General features: G+C 36.3%; 1 protein-coding gene and 1 long non-coding RNA gene across 2 annotated transcripts in view; both read left to right on the plus strand.

The window, feature by feature from the left end:
- The window catches only part of LOC140166792 (ornithine decarboxylase-like), a 142,365-nt gene that overhangs the window by 34,394 nt on the left and 84,095 nt on the right, over positions 1-23,876 (plus strand). The gene's annotated exons all lie outside the window — the stretch shown is intronic.
- Positions 5,091-22,745, plus strand: LOC140166162 (uncharacterized). The gene is made up of 3 exons (XR_011860818.1): positions 5,091-5,240; positions 18,382-18,541; positions 20,004-22,745. It is a non-coding gene; the product is annotated as an uncharacterized lncRNA (long non-coding RNA).

The raw sequence follows: 23,876 nt of genomic DNA on the forward strand, positions 1-23,876 counted from the left end.
TTTCAAAATTAATTAAGCTCCATTTTTTAATTTTGTTTTTAATATCAAGCATATCTAGCATGTCTATGCAAACATTGATGTTCTGGTTCAAAATAATATTTATATAAGTGCATGTTTGCGTGCATGTTGGTTTGTGTTGTGTAGGTTTGGGGTAGGTGGGGTGTGTATGTGGGTGTGGGTGTGTATAGGGTTCGGGGTTGGGGTGTTTTACGTGTCTTTTAAGACACGTAAAACACCCCAACATATTAAAATATGTCACTCAGCTGAACTATATAAGTTCCATTAACAAAATTTGTTTGGTAAGTTACCATTCATATAATATTTTGAATATTTATATGTGCGGGGTGAGATCAACCACTGCTTGTCAGGAAAATAGACTGAAAATGTAAAAAATAGTTACTTTTCCACATGTAGCAGCGTGTGTAACAATATTAAGGGATAGGGGAAATATAAACCATCATAACTCAACTGCAACTCATGATAATGAATTCATTTTGGAATTAATATGTAGCTAATTGATTGTTCAAATGTTTTAGTATTATTTTAAAGCAAAGCAAACATTATTTGTCAGGTAGATAGACATAAAATGTGAGAAAAGGTTAATTTTTCATGTATAACCATGTCAAATATGGTATTATTAAGGGTTAGGGAAATAAAACCACCATAACTCAACCTTTACTCATAATAATGAATTCATTTTGGTATCAACATGTAGCTAATTGATTGTTTTAACTTTCCAGTATTATTTTTAACAGAAAAACCATCAGGTCTACATAAAGTGTGAACAAATGTTAATTTTCCAATGTGTAACAGTGTAAAATATGACAATATTAAGGGGTAGGGGACATACAATCCAACATAACTCGATGTTTATTCATTATAATTTATTCATTTTGGCATCAATACATAGCTATTTGGTTCTTGTAATCTTTTAAAGCAAAATGACCATTAGTTGTTAGCTGTATAGACTTAAAAATGTAAAAAAATATCCATTTTTCAAGTGTAGAAGCGTAAAATATGACAATATTAAGGGGTATGGGGACATACAAATCACCAAAACACAGGTCTTACTGATGAAAATGAATTCATTTTGGTAACAATATGTAGCTAATAGATAGTTCCAACTTTCTATTATTATTTTAAAAGCAATTAAACCATTAGTTGTCAGCTAGATAGACATAAAATATACGAGAATGTTAATATTCCATGTCTAACAGCGTAAAATATGACAATATTAAGGGATAGGGGACATGGAAATCACCAAAACTCAAGTTTTGCGGATGAAAATGAATTCATTTTGGTATCAATAATTATGTAGCTATTTGATTGTTCTCATTTTCTAGCATTATTTTAAAAGCATTTAAACCATTAGTTGTCAGGTAGTTAAACATAATATATGAGAAATATGTTAATATTCCATATCTAACAGCATAAAATATGACAATATTAAGGGTAGGGGACATACAAATCACGAAAAACTCAAGTTTTGCTGATGAAAATGAATTCATTTTGGTATGTAGCTAATTGGTTGTTCTAACTTTCTAGTAATTATTTTAAAAGCAATTAAGCCATTAGTTGTCAGGTAACTTAAAATAATAACAATATTAAGGGTAGGGGACATACAAATCACCAAAACTCACGTTTTACTGATGAAACTGCATTAATTTTGGTATTAATACCACTGCAGATCGATCAGTGGCGTAACTACGGGGAGGGGGGGGGGGGGCAACATACCTTAGGGGCGCCAAATTGACCAATTTAGCACCCAAGTGATGAAAGTCAAAAATTTTGCGCTACGGCCGACAATTTTGCCTCCTTACCAGTTCCGGCCTTGATATTATTCCGACAGCCTGTCACTAATTCACAATCGATTTGAAACATTTATTGAATAGATTTTTTTAATGTTGAGGTCCTACTCTGTTGTTCCCATAAAAACAAGCACGATTCACTTGGATTTAGTACCCACGAGAGGCTGATACATTTTGCCGGAACTATACAAGGTTACACCAAATGCGGAAGGATTTAGTGTTGTGCCCCCTTGAAGAATAGCACAATAGCGCTAATAGCACGCTATAAGGTCTAGGTCATTTTAAGAATAGCACAATAGCGCTAATAGCACCCCTTCAAGTGTACAAGAATTATTATTGCGATAATAAATAACATTATTGCGATAATAACGCGCTATATGCCGCCTAAGGCCAAAACAATTTCCAGAGCACAATAGCACTAATAGCACGCTATAAGGCCTAACCATTTTAAGAATAGCACCATAGCGCTAATAGCACGCTAGGGGCTAACCATAAGAATAGCACAACAGCGCTAATAACACCCCTCCAAGTAATAGGAGAACTCAAAAATAGCATAACCATGATAACTGCGCTAAAATTAACATTTAAAGCTATTTTTAATGTCCCTAATGGGTTTTTTTCTAAGTCCTCAAAAAATAACACTGTCAATTGCACAGATAGCACACCCATGAAAATAGCGGTGCTATTTGTGCTAACATGTATATAAAGTAATGACAAAATTGCGCTAATAGCACGTGTAGGCCCGAGGAGATAGTGTATGTAATCTGCGCAAGTCAGTTATAGCGCCTTTCTCGGTCCAGGGCAGGAACCATTTTTGCCGCCAGAAATGTGACATTGTTGACCCAATTTATAAAACAGAAAAAGCTCGAAAATACGACAGGTTAGGGGATGGGGTAATGGGTGGGGGAGGGGAGGGGCGGGCGGTCACAAATAATTTCTCCTCGCTCATTTGTATTCGACAAATGGCTATAGGCCTAATTTAAGCCTGCAGAGCAAAATGCAACACTTCTCATGTGCTCATGCATGATCATTTGTAGGACACATGGCAACAACAATGTCAACATAGCTCATACTTGGGAACACTGACCGAGAATAGGAATGCCAACGGAATTCGTATGCCTATTCTCGGACACCCCTGTTTCTATGGGAATTTACATAAACACAACACCAATCATTTGCTATGGTGTTATTTACGATGCAGGTGGATCAACTTGTTAAAATTACAGCTTTAAAATGCATGTACAATTTCGCATCACTGATTATATTACAATATCCCCTCTTAAATGGCGTCATTATTTTTTTTTAAATGCCGATATTTCAGGTCACCATACAATCTCAAAATCTATTATTTGAGGTGAACTGTGCTGCCGTGATATTAAAAAGTCACCAAAACCTGCAGCACCGGTACGGCTAAATGATTCGTTCGGAAGACACGGCTGAAATTAAAGCAACGATCGTCAGCGGTTGTTCAAATCGCTAACTGACCGAGAATAGGCGTGTGACCGAGAATAGGCGTATTGACCCTACACCCTTCCCCCATAATTATACATTAGTCTTGTGGGTATGTATGTTTTGATAAATTTTTGATACAGAGACAGGTACAATGCAAATTGTAGTTGTAAATTTGGGCTCTTCTAGCTGAGACCTTTCATGGGATATATAACTTGTTAGGTATTTTGTGCGACCATTCTCTCCAATTAATTTTGTAGTGGAAATACCAATTAATCAATCATCAAAATTCCCTTAAAACCATAATACAATCTTACTGTTTTTCCATTCAAATATATCAAGATCTCCTCTTTAATTTGATACCCTCTTTAATTTGATGTGATATTGGTGCAAGTGGCTTGGAAGATTTGCCACTTTTTCCCGTGGCAACTGGAACCGCCCTATACATTGGAACTGAATTAATTAAACGAATTATTTAAAATCAAAATAATCAATTTAAATATATGAGTTTTGATTGCATTGATAGCAACGCTCGGATAGCAACGTTTTTGCGTATTTTTTGTAGGACCTGAGAGCGCATCAGACATATCGATTTGCATTTTTAATATATGAGGAATGTCCTTCTGAGATCGCATAATTTTGTGATTTTTTCTGAAATCTGCGATATAAAACACATTTATGGCAAATAATTAAAAATTGATATTTTTGAAAATTAACAGTCCTCCAAGTAAATTGTATAAATCTAATGATATGTACTTTAATTCTAATTATTTTCAAGTTTTCTTCAATATGAAAGGTCAGAATTTTCAATTGATCGTCGTATTTTTCACAACAGAGGGATAAAACAGAGAAAAACAATATAAAACCAAATAAGAGTCCGAAATTCTGTGCTACTTATAGAGGACCAGAGGAGAATAATATAAAACAAAACAACGTTCTAAATGTAGCAGCGCTATATAAATATTTATATGTAATGTAAATGTAATGTAATGTAATGTAAAACAAGAGATTAACATAAACCAACATATTTGGACAAACAAAGGGGCACACACGTTAAAGTGCCAGAGCGATTCGAAAAGAGAAGGGGGACCATCCCCGGTATAGCATAATTTAGTACATACTTTTAAAGTATGATGTTTTGCATAGACTCTTCAATCGAGTTTGGTGATATAGGGCCTATAATGAAATATACGTGTTCGTAACTTTAAAAATATTTGTCAACTTGTGAATCAAATGTGAATTAAGAAATATATTGCATTATATCCTAACAATTTTGATTGACCTTTTGCGTGGTTCGCAAATAATTTGAAGAATTTTTGCATTGTTTTAGAAAATATTCCACCCAGTTATGTATCACCACGTGGTCATTTTAATTCCAGGGCTTATACCACTAAATCAGACTTCTGCCTAAGTTTATCAGTCATGTAGTGCCATCTTTACATACAAAATGTGACAAATTGATACAATATTAGCAATTTTAGTGTTCAAAACCATGTTTGAATAGAATTTGTAAATGTGAATGCCACACAGGTTTAAATAAAACAGGAATTTTTGGGCAATATTTACGGCTATCTGCGCATGAATATACAAGGCCAAAATGTAGTTAGCAGTCGGAATTTTATATATCGCTAGTTTTCTCAACAAGTAGACGAGCAATGTTCATAATATTGAGCCATTCATGCTTTGTTATGAAAAATATTCTTCTCTAAGATGATACAGAATTTATAATTCGAAACTGTAAAGAAAAAAATCTTCTTTTGCATAAAAAAAGTTATGGAACTTGCGTGGCAAAATCAATGACGACGATTTTAGTGGTGTGCGGTGCTTTTCCAATATCATGAATATAGACAGCTTGTCATTCTCACAATAATGTCCGCCGCTTTATATCGCTCAGCTAGGCGAAGTAGTGTATATTTATTCGATGTGAGAATCTGTGCATCACTGTCAGATAGTTGGTGTGGTTGAATCATTCCTCGTAGCCAGGTAGTCCGAATAATCAGACCCAGAACAAAATATTAATTTCTGACATGATCGTGTACTGGTAGCCAGGTAAGTCTTTGCAAATTAGTTATAAGACGACGTGTCAGTGTTTACTACACACGCTACACCCCATTACATACATCCACCATGGCCATGGCAGCATCGTATACATGTACACAGTACATAGACATGTCAATTATTGTCATAGATAGATACCATGATCATGTCAGAAATTAATATTTTGTTCTGGGTCTGATTATTCGGACTAGATAGATACATGTATGATGTACGTATGTATGTCATGTATCAGGTATGTGAGTTTCGGCTTTTAATATACTGCAGCTCCATACGTTTGATGTATGTATCAGCTAGAAATTTCAACAGCTTTTAGCTTTCAAAGTTAAAACACTGCTTGAATTTGAACAGCTGTACACGTGACGATCCAACCGCGATTCAAATTAGGTCCTATCACATAAATTTCAAACTACAACACGAACGAACAACCCTTGCCTTGGATACAATAATTAAAGCCATCCCAGTGGGCACACGGGTCAGTTTCTGACGTTGTATCGACGTTGTATCAACGTCCGATTTCGACGTTGAAATAAGGTTGAAATCACGTTGTATTTGCAAATGGGCATCAACCTTGATACAACGTTGTATCGACGTTGTATCAACGTCGAAATTCAACCTGATTTCAACCTGATTTCAACCCGATTTCAACCCGATTTCAACCTGATTATAACCCGATTTTATCCCGATTTTGTAAATTACCATTCAAATATAGGCCTAAGTACTAAATAATAGTAATAAAGTGATACTTACCCGTGTGAGTTTCACAATCGGCCGGCTGGTGTATTATATCATGATTATAGGCCTGGTATCGCCCTGGGGAATTGCCACGGGTATATCGCCCGCATCGTAGTCGGTGCAGAATGCGCAGTTGGCACTCATACGCGGGAGCCCGCGCAGGAGGCAACCCGGTGTGGAGTTGGTAGGTCGTGCGCAGCGGTCATGCGTTGTGGTCGGTGCAGAGGGCCCCGTGCAGTAGGCACCCATACGCGGCAGGCAACCGGGTGTGGAGTGCCGTGTGCAGCGGTCACATTTTTGACCAAAAATCACATTTTTGACTAAAAATCACATTTTTGACCAAAAATCACATTTTTGACCACAAATCTCATTTTGACCAAAAATCTACTTTTTGACCAAAAATCTACTTTTTGACCAAAAATCTACTTTTTGACCAAAAATCTCATTTTTGACCAAAAATCTCATTTTTGACCAAAAATCTCATTTTGATCAAAAATCACATTTTGTCCAAAAATCAAATTTTTGATCAATTTGTTTTTTCAAGATGGCCACCACTGAGTAAACCTGAAACCTTGTGCTAATTTCTCACCTTTTCATATCAGTTTACCGTAATAAGCCTCAATTTGATGATTGGACCTACTTTTAACCTTCAAATCCTAAATGGCCGCCAAATTTATCAGCGCACATAGGCTCTAATTAAAGCACTGATCATGCTGAATTGAGGGTGCAAAATACACGATACCCAGTTAAATTGCACTACATGCAAGCATTAGATATTGATTAAAGTATTTGAACAAAAATACAGCAATTTAATTATTTTCAGAAATAAATCTGTAATGACTTCCACATAGATGTAGGCCACCTTTTAAATCAAACTTGCCTTTTTTCAGACCGTTTCCGGCGCACCAAATCTGTATTCGCTTCAACAAACACATCTTAAAAACCAAACATTACATTTAATAATTTTTATTTTGTAGCCAAGATGTAAGGGTATAATCATCCCAGCAAACACAAAAACGTTTTAAAAACGTTTTAGATAAGTTATATTTTGGCTTTTGGCTTAGGTAAAAACGTATTTATAACATTAAAATGTCGGGTTATATAAAGATCATGAAAACGTTTTAAAACGTTTTGTATAAAACACACTACAACAATATTTTAACAATGTTTTCAAAATGCTATTGTAAACTATCAACGCAAACATTTTTGCCAAATATTTTGTCAACACTTATAACTAATTATGTTAAAATATTTGCATCCAGCAAACACAGAAATGTTCTTAAATGTTTTTTTTTTCAAAACGTTTTAATAACATTTAAATGTCGGGTTATATAAATGTCATGAAAACGTTTTTAAAACGTTATTGCAAATATTTTAGGCAAACATTTTTCGCAAAATATTTTTTCAACCCCAAAATAACATTCTGTTCAGAATGTTTTGTATCAAGTTTTCAAAAATGTTTTTGGAATGTTATTAAGACGTTTTTACACCCTTTATATAACCCGACATACGTTTCTGTAATACATTTTGTGTTTGCTGGGCAGAAGATTATCAAAAAATGTTTTTTAATGTTATGAAAACGTTTTATAACCTTAATATAACCTTTATATAACCCGACATTTAAGCGTTTTCTGACAACCTTTTATAACCTTTTGCGAATGATCTCGAAAACATTTTGTATTTGCTGGGATGTTTAATTTCAATTGCCTGACACGTAAGATAGAGAGGTGACGATGGAGGTAGAACTTTTGAATGAACCTCGTATTTAATGTTAATAAGGGGTTTCCTGGCTTGCGCATTTGGAATATCCATTCAATATTAACTTGAAGAAAACGCGTAAAAATCTTCTTTTCACGTTACAACTTACTTAAAACTTCTGATACCATGCAAGGTATCTTTAACATATGGTTTCTAAGTCCTGACTTTTGATATACGCTAACTAAACTGGAAATTGTTGACAGATTATACAACTAAATACTTTTATTTTTCTCATGGAAGAACTTCACACTAACTTTCTTAGACTGATGATCAGATCATACAGAGAATGTAATCAATAGTTTTGGAACTGTTCTGCGCTTGCACTCTACCCTTTAACACATGTTCAAAGGATCCTTGTCGTGCTCAGTTTTAGCTGAAGGAGATAAGCATCGAAAACGTCAACCCTATCAGTAGGCTTATTTCGCATTGATGATGTCATCACTACCAATATCAAGAAAATCTAGACCAGAATCTGTATTGCTTGCTTAGTTGTTCACCTTCTTTCTTTGTATGTTAAGACACATATCAAGGCAATAACAACTGTTATCATTAAGCTGATGGGTTGGCGCCTAGATAGCTGTTAACCTCCGTTTTGAAGCTGGTCCGTTTCACAATTCCTGGAATTTGAGGCGGGAGTACATTCCATCTGCGGGATTTAGATGGAATGAAGGACCCTTTAACCCTTCATGACTAACAAGGTTAGAACTTGAACTGATGAGTAGTACGGTACGTCTGCTCTACGATGGACCCAAAGGCAGAATTCGCAGGAAGAAGGAGGGTTGATCTAGGAGTTGCTCCATGCCATTGTTTTAAAATTACGGCTCTCTCAAGTGGCTAGTTCATCCGAAATCTTTGGCTGCATCTAACCTTTCTGATGTTAAGTCAATTTTCTGGATGCTTTATACATTGTAGGCCTACATTGTCATGGACTATAGTCTGTCTATTGCATGGCCAAGTTCACTGATCTTGTTTTGATTCCTTTATCATGTGGCGCAACGACACGTCAGCTGTAACGACAAAAATAACAATTTAGGGGTTATCATTTAAAATAAAAACACAACTATTTCCATATTTTACACAGAAACATTATATTTGACATAGATATGCAGTATGATTAAATATGCGTAATGTAAGTTGTAAGATAGCCCTACTGAAGGTAGACCAGTTACTCCTGACTGTTTATAGGGTCATTCTGCTGTACATTTCTTAGGGCCATTCTTCGGACCAAAAAGAGGGAAATTGTAGCTTATTTTTGCTCTAGTTTATACATGTTTAAAAAACAAAACTGAGTTCGCTGAGCTGATTTACATTGAATGGCAAGTCAGACTAAGGGCGCATTACACCAAATCACTGCGCGAAAGGTGCAATTTTGATGAGTTCCGGCTAAAAGTATATGGCTATATTGGAGACAATGTGGTGTCCTTAGGGACCATGTTCTTCGTGAGGTCGGCATGTTCTGATTTAAATTAAAGATGCAAACTATTAGGCCTAATGACTAAAATAGATATGAAATTATACAAATCGATTTCACAAGAAAAGTAGGCCCTGACCGAATTACTGCTAACGGAACAAGTTTTAATGCTAGTTTTGCCGTTGAAATAGCGGCGTCGCCTTTCAAAAACGTCTTTAGCTTAGGAACCGGGGTCAATCCGGCCGGTAAAACCTGTTTGACATCTCAGTAATATAGGCCATAGGCCTATAGAACAGGTTTTTAAGGTCTTCTTCCGGGTGCACAATACTAATAAATTTCCCTACACTTTGTATACAAAATGGCCTCTGTTCAAATGGCTCTATATACCTTTGCACAGATTTTTTGTGGGACCTGAAAGCACATCAGACATATCGAAAATTTTGAATACGGGGGATGTCCTTCTGATATTTATCAATTCGATTTTTTGAAATTCGCGATACAATAAAAAAAGTTTAGGGCAAATTATTAAAAATTGCAACTTTTGACATTTAACAGTCCTCAAAGTAAACTTAATAAATCGAATGACATGTACTAAAAAGGGCATTTCGTGATCCACAGCATCCGGTCATCCCCTAACTTTTCTCAAAAAAAGTCGAGATTTTTATATCACTGGAAACCTCTGGCTACATACTGTTTATGTACCAAAATTTTCTTGCAGATTAATTTGTTTTGCAAAAATATCGTCAAATTTAAATTTTGTTCTGGTATGTCCAGAACGAAATTACAACAATGGCCTATATAGACCAGTATATTATACACGACCTAGCACATCATGCACATGCACATGACGTAGTCTAGGGCCTAGGGTTCACCTATCTATGCTCCCAGCAGTACCAAGCAAGACATTTTACTGTACGATATGACTAGGGCTAGGGGCCTAGCATGCCTAGTTTGTTAATTACATTTGCATTGCCCCAGCAAATATTCCAAACTGACCGAGTCTTCTACAAAGTACAAGTCAAGGCACTGTCATGACGGTATCGTGTCTGTCTAATGGTGCATTCATCGTATATAGGCCCTACAGCATGCAGCAGGCATGTTGCTCGAAAAACACTAGCAACGAATTTGCTCAAGGATAGGGCCTACCCTCGCATTGCGTTAGAGAATATGTGACTGGACGCAGGTGGTGTATGACATGCAGTCCCTAAATTCAGTAAATTTTCATCGTCAACCGTGTAATTGAATGGGATTATTTTGAAATTTTAAAACGCTTGAAATATCACAAACAAATAGGCCTATGTTGATAAATAATATAAATACAAGCTAAAACCGTTGGGGTTCGATAATGAACCCCACAAAAACTAACCGATATATGGAAAATGCCATACGGCCGGGCGGTTTCACGAGTTGCCGGCTCGATCATGTCATCCGCCGCCTGACTGGACGCGGCGAACCAGCCGTAAAGTCGGCCCCGGTCAATTTTGTTTTATTTCGTGTTTAGAAAATATATACCATAAGCTATAAAATGGTATATCATTTGACTTCAAACGATAGGCCTATCCAAAAGCGGGGTTATGATTTGTTGAACTCTGTTCCTTCGACAAAATTGTATTTTTTATCAGTTCTACATGCGTCTCCTTTTCTACATTTCTGGTAATAAATATCCAACAGTCATAATTGGCGGTCATTTCAAATCATCCCCAAGTCAACGAGGTTCAGAAATATCCTCTCATTGTTCATTGTTGATTATACATACCTAGACAAAATACAATGCTTTGTTATCTACCACTTGAACAGGACTTAGCCAAAGCAAACAAAGACAAGAACTATTCTATAGAAATAGGTAGAAGCTTATTATCCTCTTCAGTAGTAGGGCCTAGTATTATTGATTGATTTAAACAGCGTTTGATAAGATACTTGTCGCAACGAATTGATACACCTATGAATACGACCTTCACATACATTTTACACTTTAACTCAGAATACAATTTGCCGAGTTTACGGCTGATTCGCCGCGTCCACTCACATATGCTCGAACAACATGAACAACAGGCATGTATCTTAACTGCTTAGTAAGCTTAACTATTTTAACATATCCTGATGATACAAAATGGAAAAACACGTTGAAATATACATGCTGCAATATGTCCAAAATTCCAGTAGACTTTTAAAGAAAATTTAAATGTTTACTAACCTGTTTTATTTGCAAATTTAGGCCTCAAGTTCATGTACGTCACTCGTCATGCTCGTACGTGTGTAACTCCATTTACATGATTTACTTTCACTGCTGTACATTGGGCAATATCCCATAGTGTTGGGCGAAAGCGACACGTACTTGCAAACACCTGCGCACGCACGTGCGTACCCGAAATAACTTTTGAACGCAGGTGCGTATCCATAAACACTTGCAGATGTGCGTGCGCACCCATAAACACTTGCGCACACGCTTGCGTACTTGCAAACACTTACGAACGTGCATGCGTACGCATAAACACTTGCGAACGAGTGTGTACATGCAAACACTTGCGCACACGTGTGCGTACTTTCAAATACTTGCGAACGTGTTTACGTACTCGCAAACATTTGCGAATGGGCATGCGCACATGCAAATAACCTGCGCACGCACGCGATTACTCATAAACACTTGCGAACGCACATGCAAACACGAAAACACTTGCGAACACTTGCGAACTCGCATGCCAAATGCGTGCCCATTAAACACTTGCGAACGTACGTTTGTACTTGCAGTACTTGTGTACGCGCGTGCGTACCCGCAATAACTCGCGAACGCATGTGCGTACCCATAAGACTTGAGCATGTGCATGCGTACCCATAAACCGCAATATCATATAATCACTTGAGATTGCGCATGCGTACTTGCAAACACTTGTGCACGCGCGTGCGTACTTGCAAACACTTGCGAACGTGTGTGTGTAGGGCCTACCGGTAATGTGTGCGAGCGTACGCACCCACCTACAATAGCTTGCCAAACGTGCGTGTATAGGCATACCTATAAACACTTGCCGTCCCATGACAAAAATTGAGAGAGTGCGTTCCCCCTCCCCTGCTTTCGCCGACTATGATCGACAACATAGAGGCCTATGATGCGGCCGGCTCCAGCCAGGGGCTAGGGGCCCAACTACATGACCGCTGCGTACGGCCCACTCACTCCACACCCGGAGTATGGGTGCCGACCTCTGCACCTCGGACGCCGGCTACGCTGGCGGCGATACCCGGGGCATTACCCCGGGGCGATATCACGGGTTAGTAAAATGGTTAAAAGATTATGCGAAATAATAATAGGCCTATTAGGGACCGTTCAAAAACACTTGTTAGGGGGGTCTGATGCAAAAAAAAATATCAGTTCTCAAATAGTTCAGGGTCCCCTTTTTGACATAAAAATTATGAGTCAATCCCATCGAAAATCATGTAAACTCAATTTTCACAGAAAAAATGTTTAGTTTATTTTTTTTTATTTTTTTCCCCCCTAGAAGGGTCAAAACTTTTAAGCACCCCCTTTTTTGCATCCCCAACAAGTGTTTGTCGCACCAGCTTCCACCAAGTTGTAGGAATTCCCATATCAACATCAGCCCGCCAATTGAGCGGCGACGGGGCCGTATAGCATACCCCGTACCACCCGGTGTTTTCGCGTAAGTCATTACATGCTTGTTGGAGGTAGTGAACGCCGCGGCGGGCCACTTTTGAAGAAGAGAAACGGAAGTACGGCATAAATCGGGAGATCATGCGGCATGGATATAATTTACTTTAATCATGTTAATATACTAAGCATAGGCCTATTTTGTCCTAATAATATTTTATGTATTAAAAAGGCCATTAAGTTGTGCGTTGAAACATTGGTTGAAATCAGGTTGAAATTTCAACGTTGTATCAACGTCGAAGTTCAACCTGATTTCAACCTTCTTAATTTTTTGCATTGAAAGTTGGTTGAAATCAGGTTGAAATTTCAACGTTGTATCGACGTTGAAATTTCAACCTGATTTCAACCAATCTCTAGGTTGAAATCAGGTTGAAATCTGGTTAGGTTAGATTTCGACGTTGTATCAACGTTGATACAACGTCGAAATCCTAACCTGTGCCCACTGGGATATTATAACGTCTCTGTAAAAATAGATTAGTAGATCCTGCACACCATGTACGTAGGCCTACTGTGCATACGTGTTACTAGACAAATATTTCCATCGTAAAATGCCGGTTCCATCGTTTTATTCAAAATCTCGGATTTTGACAAAACTACAGCACCTAAAGTCTTGATTTTTGCAGAGTATCTTTATTGACTAAAGTACATTACAATCGTAAAATTACGTACATTACAATCGCAGAATTAAAAAAAAAAAAATTGAGGGCGTTCTCCTCAGCAAATGTTATGATAATATGGCTTTAAGTCTTAATTATAGTACTAAACTAATCACGAGTGCGATGGCATGGCCATGGTTGGATTCACTGCGGTACGCACTCATGGGCGAACACGCTGCCGGTGTACATGAAGCTTCACATCACATTGGATGCTAGTTCCATCTAGATCACTTGCCCACTTCTCAGTCATTCTTTCGGACGGGTCGGCCTGACGTTACTTGTGATAGATCGCTTCTTCCATTGCTCGTGAAGTTTACATGTAGTCAAGAATTTGCTCACCGATAGCTTCACATTCTAGGCTAGAGACCATTGCATTCAAAATTTAGTAGGATTCGCTGAAGCATGACACCGTATAAATTAAAGCAATGGAAGTTCAGAATTAAACACATACAGCCGATAACCACAGGCGATTGCATCAAAAATGTTCGTAAAATTACAATAAACTAGCGGGATACCCGCGCTTCGCGCGGGTCCCCGCTAGATGAGTAAATGGGAGCGATCACTAAAACAGGAGGAATTACTGAAAAGGTAGAATCATTGAAAGGTAAATTTTATTTTTCTAAACCTGTCCCTTCTTGCATTTCCATTTTCTTTTCAGTTTATTCTGCACGGGCCTAGTTTGTTTCCATTAAAACAAAATGCTATTTAGCTTTTGATTTTCCGTTTCCATGTTATTTATCTATCTAGGCCTAACCCCATTCCCATTATTTTCTAAATCTGTCCTTTCTTATACGTTTTCCTTTATAGCTTCATTTTTATCAGCTGCTTAGCTTGTGATTTCCCGTTTCCTTCAGTTGTTATTTATTTTTCTTATTTTTCGTGATTAGTTTCTAATTTTAACTTCTTTTATCCCTTAATTTTCCTGATTAGTTTCTTTCTTTCCCTCTTTAGTTTGCTCCCGTTTCATTTAGTTACTGTAATCATAACCTGTATAATAGGCCTACCCGTAGGCCTAACTTTTTTGTCTTCTTCTTTTTTTTCTATTCATTTAGCTCCTTTCTTTCTCTTCAGTTTCTTTTGCATAGGTCTATTTTGTTCCCATGCTGCTTAGCTTGTGATTTCCGTTTCCATGTTATTCATTTATTGAGCCCCGTTCCCATGCATTATTTTAGTTTTGGCTTTTTTTCTACATTTTGTTCCCATTTTTCATATTTCCTGCTTAGCTTGTGATTTCCCGTTTGAATTTTATCTATTTAATTCTGTTCTCATTATTTTAGTTTTTTTACGTTATTTATTTATTTTTTATTTATTTATTTTTATTTATTTATTTATTTATTTATTTATTTATTTATTTATTTATTTATTTATTTATTTATTTATTTATATATTTTTTTTTATTATTTTTTTTTTTATTTATTTATTTATTTATTTATTTATTTATTTATTTATTTATTTATTTATTTATTTTTTTATTTATTTATTTATTTATTTATTTTTTTTTTTTTTATTTTATTTTATTTATTTTTTTTTTTTTTTTAATATTTTTTTAATTCGCCCCCCGAATTTTATTTTATTCATTCTTTCATTTTTAGCTTCCTTCTTTCCTCTCGTATCCTCACGATTTTTATCATCTTGGCGGGTAATCTCTTAACCGAATCCAGTACCATGCATATAATCCACAACCCGACCCATCCATAGGCCTACCTTTTCAGTTTTGTCTTCCTTTCTTTTCTTTTCTATTTCTCTGTCTATATGCGCGTCACATTGCTCAGTACGCCGACGTACTAACGCCAACCCCCTGCTGCCAGTTAGTTACGGTACGCGCTACCACTGAGTTTTGACAACAAAAAATCCCGGGAAAAACCATATTTTCACTGATTTTGAGGCCAATTCTTGGTCTTGACCGTTTTCAACCAAATAAAGTGCAATGCATTCCCCGTATATTCCTCAATCTCCCGTATGAATGTGGCTGTAAAACTAAACGACGATTCATTATAGGCCTAGAATAAATAATAAAATTCACGCGACGTAGACTTAATCTCTTGGCTGCCAACTTCGGTGCAGTGGCGGAAAATGGGGTGCGTAGCTCTGCGTAGGGGCGAAAAGCTCGTAAGATCATTCTTAAAGTACGCGATGTTGTGCATCTAGATAGCCTGAATCATTTCTTGGCCACCTCGCAGTTGGCAGAAAACAGGGCAATGTTGCTCTGCGTATGGTTTTTTAAAAGAAATATTATTACGCGGTTCACACTGTCCTTATTACCCACAATGCCACTGCATGCGATTTTGCATAGCAACACGACAGTTTTTATGTTATTCTCTTAGTTACCATCAATTTTTGCAAAATGAACCTCAGATGGTTTAATGGCAATATGTACCTGATCAATGTACGAATAAATCAGAGCTGAAAGTGAAATCATCTCTGAGTCTATTCGCGCACAAGATTTAGCGACTTCCTTTTATTTATATAGATAACCTTCAGTGCAAAAAATTGCACCGCTGTCTGACCAACAAAACATGGCACAGCACTCTAGTACCGGTAACTATCGTGTGCAAATTTGAAGCTGGAGTTCTCGAATATAAACCCATTGGTTGCTTTTGCCAAGATTTGGCTGTTCCATCTCGGCCCCTGTCTTACAAAAGGGGACACTTGAATTGCTGTTGCAATTAGTGGGTGAAATCACAAAACATGCCATTGCATTGTCCGAAAGTGCATGGGTGCAATAGATCTAAACAGCCCGACCGAGAGAATGTCTGTCAAAGGGGACACCCTTGTGAAATCCCTATTGGTTTGTGCAGGACCTCTTAGTTCAAGACAATTTCCCCATAGTGCAACGGTATGTGTCCCCTTCGTGTCTGAATTCAGCCAAATCTCAGCAAAAGCGATCTATCACAAGTGATGTCATGCCAACCGACAACCGTACATTTCATGATTTAAGTTATGAACTTATGATATTAAATCAACGCTGATCGACCCAAAAAAAAATGGCAAAGGACTCTAGCATGGAATTCGTATAGTCTACATGTGCAAATTTGACGCTAGAGTTAATCTCAAAGTAACTCCGTTCAGGTCACAAAGGATGCAAAAATGCATACCGTACGCTACTTGATCTCATTATTGACACAGAACTGGCAGCGTGCAAAAGCACATACATATACTGTAGTATGTACTGTTAAATTTTGTTTACGGTTTACATACCCGTTACTTTTCCAAAAGTATGTGGTTTTGCATACATGCATGTATGCAAAAGTAGGGACCTACATACTTTTGCAAAATAATTTTCCCTATGTAGTCAGTCTCCTGTAGCCATAAATGCAATTTGTACATACATGTACCGGGTATACATGCAAAAATACATACTTTCATAGCAGTGACAAAACAGAAAATAAAATGAAATGAAATTAATTTTACGCAAAATGGAAATATAATACCAGACTCAAGAGTCAAGAATATTTTTGTCAACAGCAATTTTGGGGTGGCCTGGGCTCACATATAGATGTGAGATAAATTTACGTGTCAAATGCGCATATTTATAGCAATAATTGGCGGTTTAAATGTAAATGACTGATTTCCAATATTCTAATTCTGTAAGCATATGGCTGAATATGATTATTTTTGGTTGATTTTGTGCAATTTATGGACTATAAATTTGATGTTAACTAAGTTCTGTCACATTTTATGTGAAAATTAATCGAGAAAAAAACAATTTTTGTTAATAACAATATAAACCTGTAAATAAACAAACTGAAATAGAAGCGGCATACCTGATCCACTGAAAAGGCATGCTGTGCGGCTGACTACATTGTTAGCACAATAGCTTGGCGTGTACCTTCTATACAATGTTACGTAAATAATTCAATAGATGTTCCATCTGTCTCACTTCCCTGGTTCCTGGGACACATATCGCGCACCATCATACATTGAAACATTCTTAATTTACAAACTACATATTATATCAAAATTATACATTTTCTTGAAGAAAGAAGTTTACTCTTTCCAAAAAAGGGGCAAGTCTTAAGCAGTCCAAGCATTATATCCTGTATTTTCCACTTATTTTGACTGAAAATTTTGTAATATGTCATTCCGTGTACATCATAACAGTTCATCAACTAGTGGCAACCTTTTCAAAGTATATATTTAGGTGGGCCATTGCACTGATAAGGTTGGGTTTTTTTATATGTGCTGTGGTTTAGATGTTACATGTTTTTGAGGCGGTGCTTCTTGTTGACATCATTTTCATGCATACAAGGATTTGCACAGACTAGCCCCTACTGACATGCCATATTTGGACAGACTGGACATTTTCCTTTCAGAAAATATACACATTTACTATGATAGGGTCTATATTTAGTAAATTAGGAGTGTTTCAATGCAATATGATGCGCGATCATTGAAATTTACTGCACAAAGGAACACCACTTCATTACACACGACCATTTCCATTTTCATATAAAAATGCAATACAAAGTTAAGAGAGGGAGATCAGTACTGCATGCAAAACCACATGGTTTTGCAAAAAATTACATACTTTTTTGAAAGTATGTGGTTTTGTATATATGCAAATGCAAATACATTTGTAAATAAGGACATAAATATTCATAATGATATGCAAATAACATGGCACAAAACTATACTGCACGTCAGGCCACCATTACAATACCAAGTTTGAAGGTGATCGGTGATTGCGTTTAATCTGCAGAGTGGAATAATGAAAATATAGGTAAAATTTGCAAATAAGCTCATTTATATTCATAAATATGCGATAGCGCGCGGACAGAGGGACGGACGGACACGCCATAATTAGTATTGTTATGAGAAGTTCTTCTTCAACCTATATTTTTTCTTTTCCAGATTTTGCATGTTGAAAGTAGTCGGAGCTGAATATGTGAAACAAGATTTAATACAACAAGAGTGCTGTAACAGTTGCAAAAATACTTTCCTGTTCTCTCTGCTGAACCCTACAAGAGCTGCAATCAGATAATGTTGTACATTTTACAGGTGCTTGAGTCAGGTAAGGTGTATCATGTAGCTCTATGAGCAGGGCTGCAAGTGGCCATATATTTCCTATATTTTTAAGATTTCTCTATTTCCTTAGAAAGTTTTTAACAGCCCTATAATCCCTATATTTTCATATAATTAGAATATTTGTAGCTGAAGGTCTAAAACGTAAATGCCTCCCTGGACCCCCCCCCCTGTCAGGCTTGTTTGTATACATTTCTATAATTACAGGTTGCATTTTTGCCCTGCAATTTCAGTTAATTCTCTAACTTCTTGGGGCTTTAGCCATGAACCTACACTAGCCCTTTTCACAGTTCATATTGAGTTTTTGCATATAAAATAGAGATAATCAGTGTGATGTTGTATGCCGCTATCTTGTGGGTGCACGCTGCGATGCTCGTTCGATCTATATGTGAACAGCTAAACGCACCATCGATGCGTGGCAAGCTGCGACCTGCGCGTAGTGTCTAACACATGAACACACAGATCATTTGTATCCACAAGATGGCGAAATTGGCTGACAGCCCCTATTAATCCCAAGATCGTTAAAACTATTTCTTGCAACAATACAAATAATTTGAGACTAGTTTCATCAAAATCAGAGCAAGTTCCATTTTAGCCCCCATCGGAGGAAAAATTGGACCTATGACGTCCCAATTTTGCCCATAACTCCATAACCGTACATCATAGATTGGTCAAAGTATACCTTATCTGAAGTAGTATTACCATAGAGTCACGATGGTGTGAGTTTTGAACAGGTCTGCGTAATTTTGAACTTTACCCTTTACCCTGTTCTTCCCCGGAAGTAAATAACTGCCCAATATACTAGTACCCTTTACTAAATGTTTGTTTAGTTATTTTTAACTTTTTAGGGCGAACTGACCCTACCATATGGGCCATCCTGCCCCGCTCCCTAAATTTGTTTGTCTGCTTTACTCTGTTAGTATTGTAAGGCTTGCAGTCCTGAGATTGGGTTTGTATGTAGCCAAGACACATGGCTCTCATATGGGTCAGTCAGGTCCCTTCTAACCTTAAAATTGACATATAGATACTAGTCGGAAAAAGGGCAAAGACTCCTCGGTCTCCCTATTGCACTGTTTGAAGTTGCTTTGTCTATATATAAATCTTATTCCACTTAGCAATTCTGGAAACAATATTATCCAGATACACAACACAAATATTCTTACGCATGTCATTTTAAGTGTCCATGTGCCATTTTCAAATTAATGTAATACAAAAGCAACCTGGTCCCAAATGCTTTTGAACTATGTTTATTCAAACAAAAGAAAGGAATTCCACTATTGCTGGAGTGTGGCTAACAGTACGAGTAGATCAGGACATTAAATTAAGTTCCATTAATTATAGAATTTACTGTTCCAAAATGCTAATAACACATTCATGAGTATCCACAGTCAATTGTACAAATGTATGTATTTCTTATTATCTTCTCTTTCTCTGACTCTTTTTATCCATAGAATCATTTGATGCCCTCATTGATGCTACAAGGGAACAAGTGACAACAGCGACACAGTCATTCATGTTTAGCAGCGGGGAAATTTTCTCAATTGTCAACATCCACAGATGTGTATAAAAATGAATGATACAAGCTGCATAAATATGATGAACAAATATATACACTTTATCTATTTAAAAATGCAAGGCTTTTAAGACCAGCACATTTACATGGATTTGTTTCGAAGGAAATGTCAGTGACTGGTCATTTCATATTACCAGTGTTAGCAGAACTCATTGTAAAGCTGACAGCATGGCTAAAAATTCAAGTCAAATCCCTACCTTATTAGAATGAGAAGCATGTTATTAAAACATATGGAAACTATATTTAGCAAATAATGTAAACTATAATTATATTGTGAATGATTAGATTTTGTGAATGATTAGCCAAGTCAAGTCCAGTCAAGTCAAGTAATACTTTATTGTACTATTCAGCAAATTACTTAGGCTGTGTCCTTCTGCTCTTTCTGATTATCACGTAAAAAGAACTACAATCTTAGAAAAAATTGTTTGAACACTTTTAAGGCCTTATTGGAAATGGTCCCCCTTCTACCCCCTTACAATATTAGCATGCCCAATATGCGCATCTTCACCATATCTTCTCCCAACATTGTTTGGTGGGGAAAGGGAGGAGTATGCTTAAGATAAACATTGAGACAACACTACTATAATCCTTAGTTTCCAGTGGATATAGTGTGCACACTATACTAAGAAGAACATGGGAATTACAGTGGGTGTTCGAACACATTTTTTTCCGGGATTGTAGGTCACACATTGTTACCCAGTTTGACTAGCGAATGAGGTGCCAATGTGATTCTAGAGTTCAGTCTTTTGATCAAGTATTCTACATGTGTATGCCAATTGAGTTTGTCATCAATCATACATGTAGTGCCAAGATATTTATATGAGGACACATGCTCCACTTTACTTAGCCCTACTATAGGGCGTTTTGAACACGCTATATCCGAGAACTGCTAAAACCCACTATAACCGCTCCACCCGATTTCTGGGGAATAGCAGTCACAGGGTTTAGCAGTTCTCTGGATATAGCCAGGTTTTATGATATAGCATGGTTTTGGATCACCACAGTCAAAAGGCCATATACTAGTAGGGCTAACCTTACTACCCTTCACCACTATAAGGCTTGGAGTTGTACTTGACGTCCTGAAATCAATTATCATTTCCTTAGTTTTGGAAACGTCTCAAGCTATGCTATGTTATTTTGTGTATCAAAATAACCAAATTGTTGAGACCACATGTCACATTATCCAATTCATTCCAAGGCATAGGTTTTTAAACATTTAGACACATCTGCTTCTGCTTGAGAACATTATTACAGTAGCCCTGAGTAATTCAATTTGAAAATTTTTCTTTGTTTACAATTTAAAGCTACTGCATGAAAGTTGGGAATTCCCTTTACCGTGTAATCACAGTAAACAAAGTCAGAACTATTTATGTACTCACAATTCCCTAGTGTAAAGTAGATATAACATCATTTTGGAAATTCCCCAGGAAGTGAAAGGTTAATGTTTAAAATTAGGCTTGGGAATTTCCAGATTACATCGTATTTTGTGAAAGAGTGAATATGTAATGTGCTAATAGAACTGGACATTTATTTATGTTTATGTATCAGAACATTATAAATCATATTTTACTTTTATTTATTCAAATACTGTTAACTTTTCGAACATTTTTTTCTTGTGCATTCTGAAGTGAATTTGGGTGAAAGGTGTGTTTGGCCTTGACGACTCGGTAACAATATTTGACTCACGTTGCTGTTTAATCGCACCTGCTGTCCCAAATCTACAGAGTGTATAAACATTATTCATATATACAGATAATACAACTTCTAAGTTCCCCCTGATAAATGTTTGAATAAATTAATGTAGTTTTAGCCTATTTAAAAACAGAAAAAGCATAATATAATAAAAAACATGTTGTGCATCTTCAGTGTTTTTTAAAGGAAATCCATTCAAGCTATTTTAAGTTACTATGAGTAGTTGAACAAAGTTTGACCATATTTTAAGAGAGCTGGTCTCCACTATATTGAGAGCAGGTCTCTTATTTAATCCCTTGAAAAAGAAAAAAATTGTCTTTTAAAAACATCGGATTTTAAACTTTTTTTATATGTTTAATGTTACTGTTACTCCCCCATGGATGTTGTCATATTTTCCCTGTTTTTAATTTCATCCATTGCTAGTGGGTAAGTGTGACACTGTTGTATCCTTTTGGATACATCCTTTGATTCCCCAGCTGGTCAGTTGGAACAGATTTTCCCAGTTTTTATATCATGTTTTAAAAGTTACAGTAAAGCTCTTTTTAAGGGCTCTGGACTGGTATGAGCGTGTGCACAGTATTTTTTGTGTGGCATGAGAGCACAGCAAACAAATCGAATTGCATTCTGAATACGAAGAATGTGCTTCTGATATCATGCCATTGCAACTTTTCATTTCAAATTTTGTTCAATTGCTCTGAAACATGGGAAGCATCATTGCATATTTAACACTGAAGATGCCCAACATGCCATACAATTACATAATCGGTTGAAAAACATTTATGCAGGGAAACTTTTAAAAGTTGTGTTACCTGTATGTACAAGGGCGCTTCGTAAACACACAACAAACGGACGTCACTTCATTACCAAATACAAGGTGAAACAAAGTATTACCTGCAATTTTTTGTCACATTGTGTCAACAGTGATTTGGGAAATACAGGTTATCAAAGCATAATGTTATTTGTGAATTGTTTACTTGTGTGATTCAATGACAATGAGTAACACTACAGCAGAGCATACCAGTTCCTGGTTATGGTTATTTGAACACTGTTCTACTTGTCAAGTGGAAAAATTGACATAATTTGTGAGAAGTCCAACTACATGATTAGCTCACAGACTTATTTGGTGTTTGTTTAGGCTAAGAAACAGCAAATTTATTTTTTGCCGTAAAAATATTTTTGCCGTAAAATCATGAAATTCTGACAAATTTGGAAGAAGAGTTACTTGATTCAATACTCGCATTGTTTAGGCAAAAAACAATGAATATTGTACTTCAGTTGTGTAAATCAACCACAATTTTATGTTGTGTACTTTTGAGCAGTCGAAAATTTAAAAAAAAAAATATCCTCATTTCGCATTCGTTTTTGAAACTGTCGTGGACTTTGAGACATAACAAGCCTTATTAGCCTACATGACATATATAACATGCTAAATATATGTGTACAATATTCAAAATATCAATCCAGAATGTTATTATAGGCCATTACACATTTTGCAAATGATTTTTAATTGCTGCTTTGTAGAAAGACACTTTCAATTAAAAGTATCTCTTTTAAGATTTTTCAGGACAAGCATATTAAAGCGTATGCCTACCCTTTCAAGCAATGAACAATCCTGCGTCAATGCAAAACCACATTCGTGCAAATAGTGTCATTTTGCATGATTATGCAAAATTACATACTTTTCCAAAAGTATGTGCTTTTGCTTATGCAACTTAGTAACTATATTTTAAATAAACGTATAAGACCTAATATCTTGTTTTTGCCAAAACCACATGCTTTTGCAAAATATGTCATTTTGCATGATTATACAAAATTACATACTTTTCCAAAAGTGTGTGTTTTTGGTTATGTAACTTAGTATAGGCCTACACTATATTAATAAACGTATACTAGTATATAAGGCCTAATGTCTTATAGTACATTATACTTTCGGTGGTGGTTTATACACCCCCTGTTTTTGCTAAAACCACATACTTTTTGCAAAGTATGTCATTTTGCATGGTTATGCAAAATTACATACTTTTCCAAAGGTGTGGTTTTGCTCAACAACTTAGTATAT

The sequence above is a fragment of the Amphiura filiformis genome, chromosome 12 (assembly GCF_039555335.1).
Source record: "Amphiura filiformis chromosome 12, Afil_fr2py, whole genome shotgun sequence".
Taxonomy (NCBI): domain Eukaryota; kingdom Metazoa; phylum Echinodermata; class Ophiuroidea; order Amphilepidida; family Amphiuridae; genus Amphiura; species Amphiura filiformis.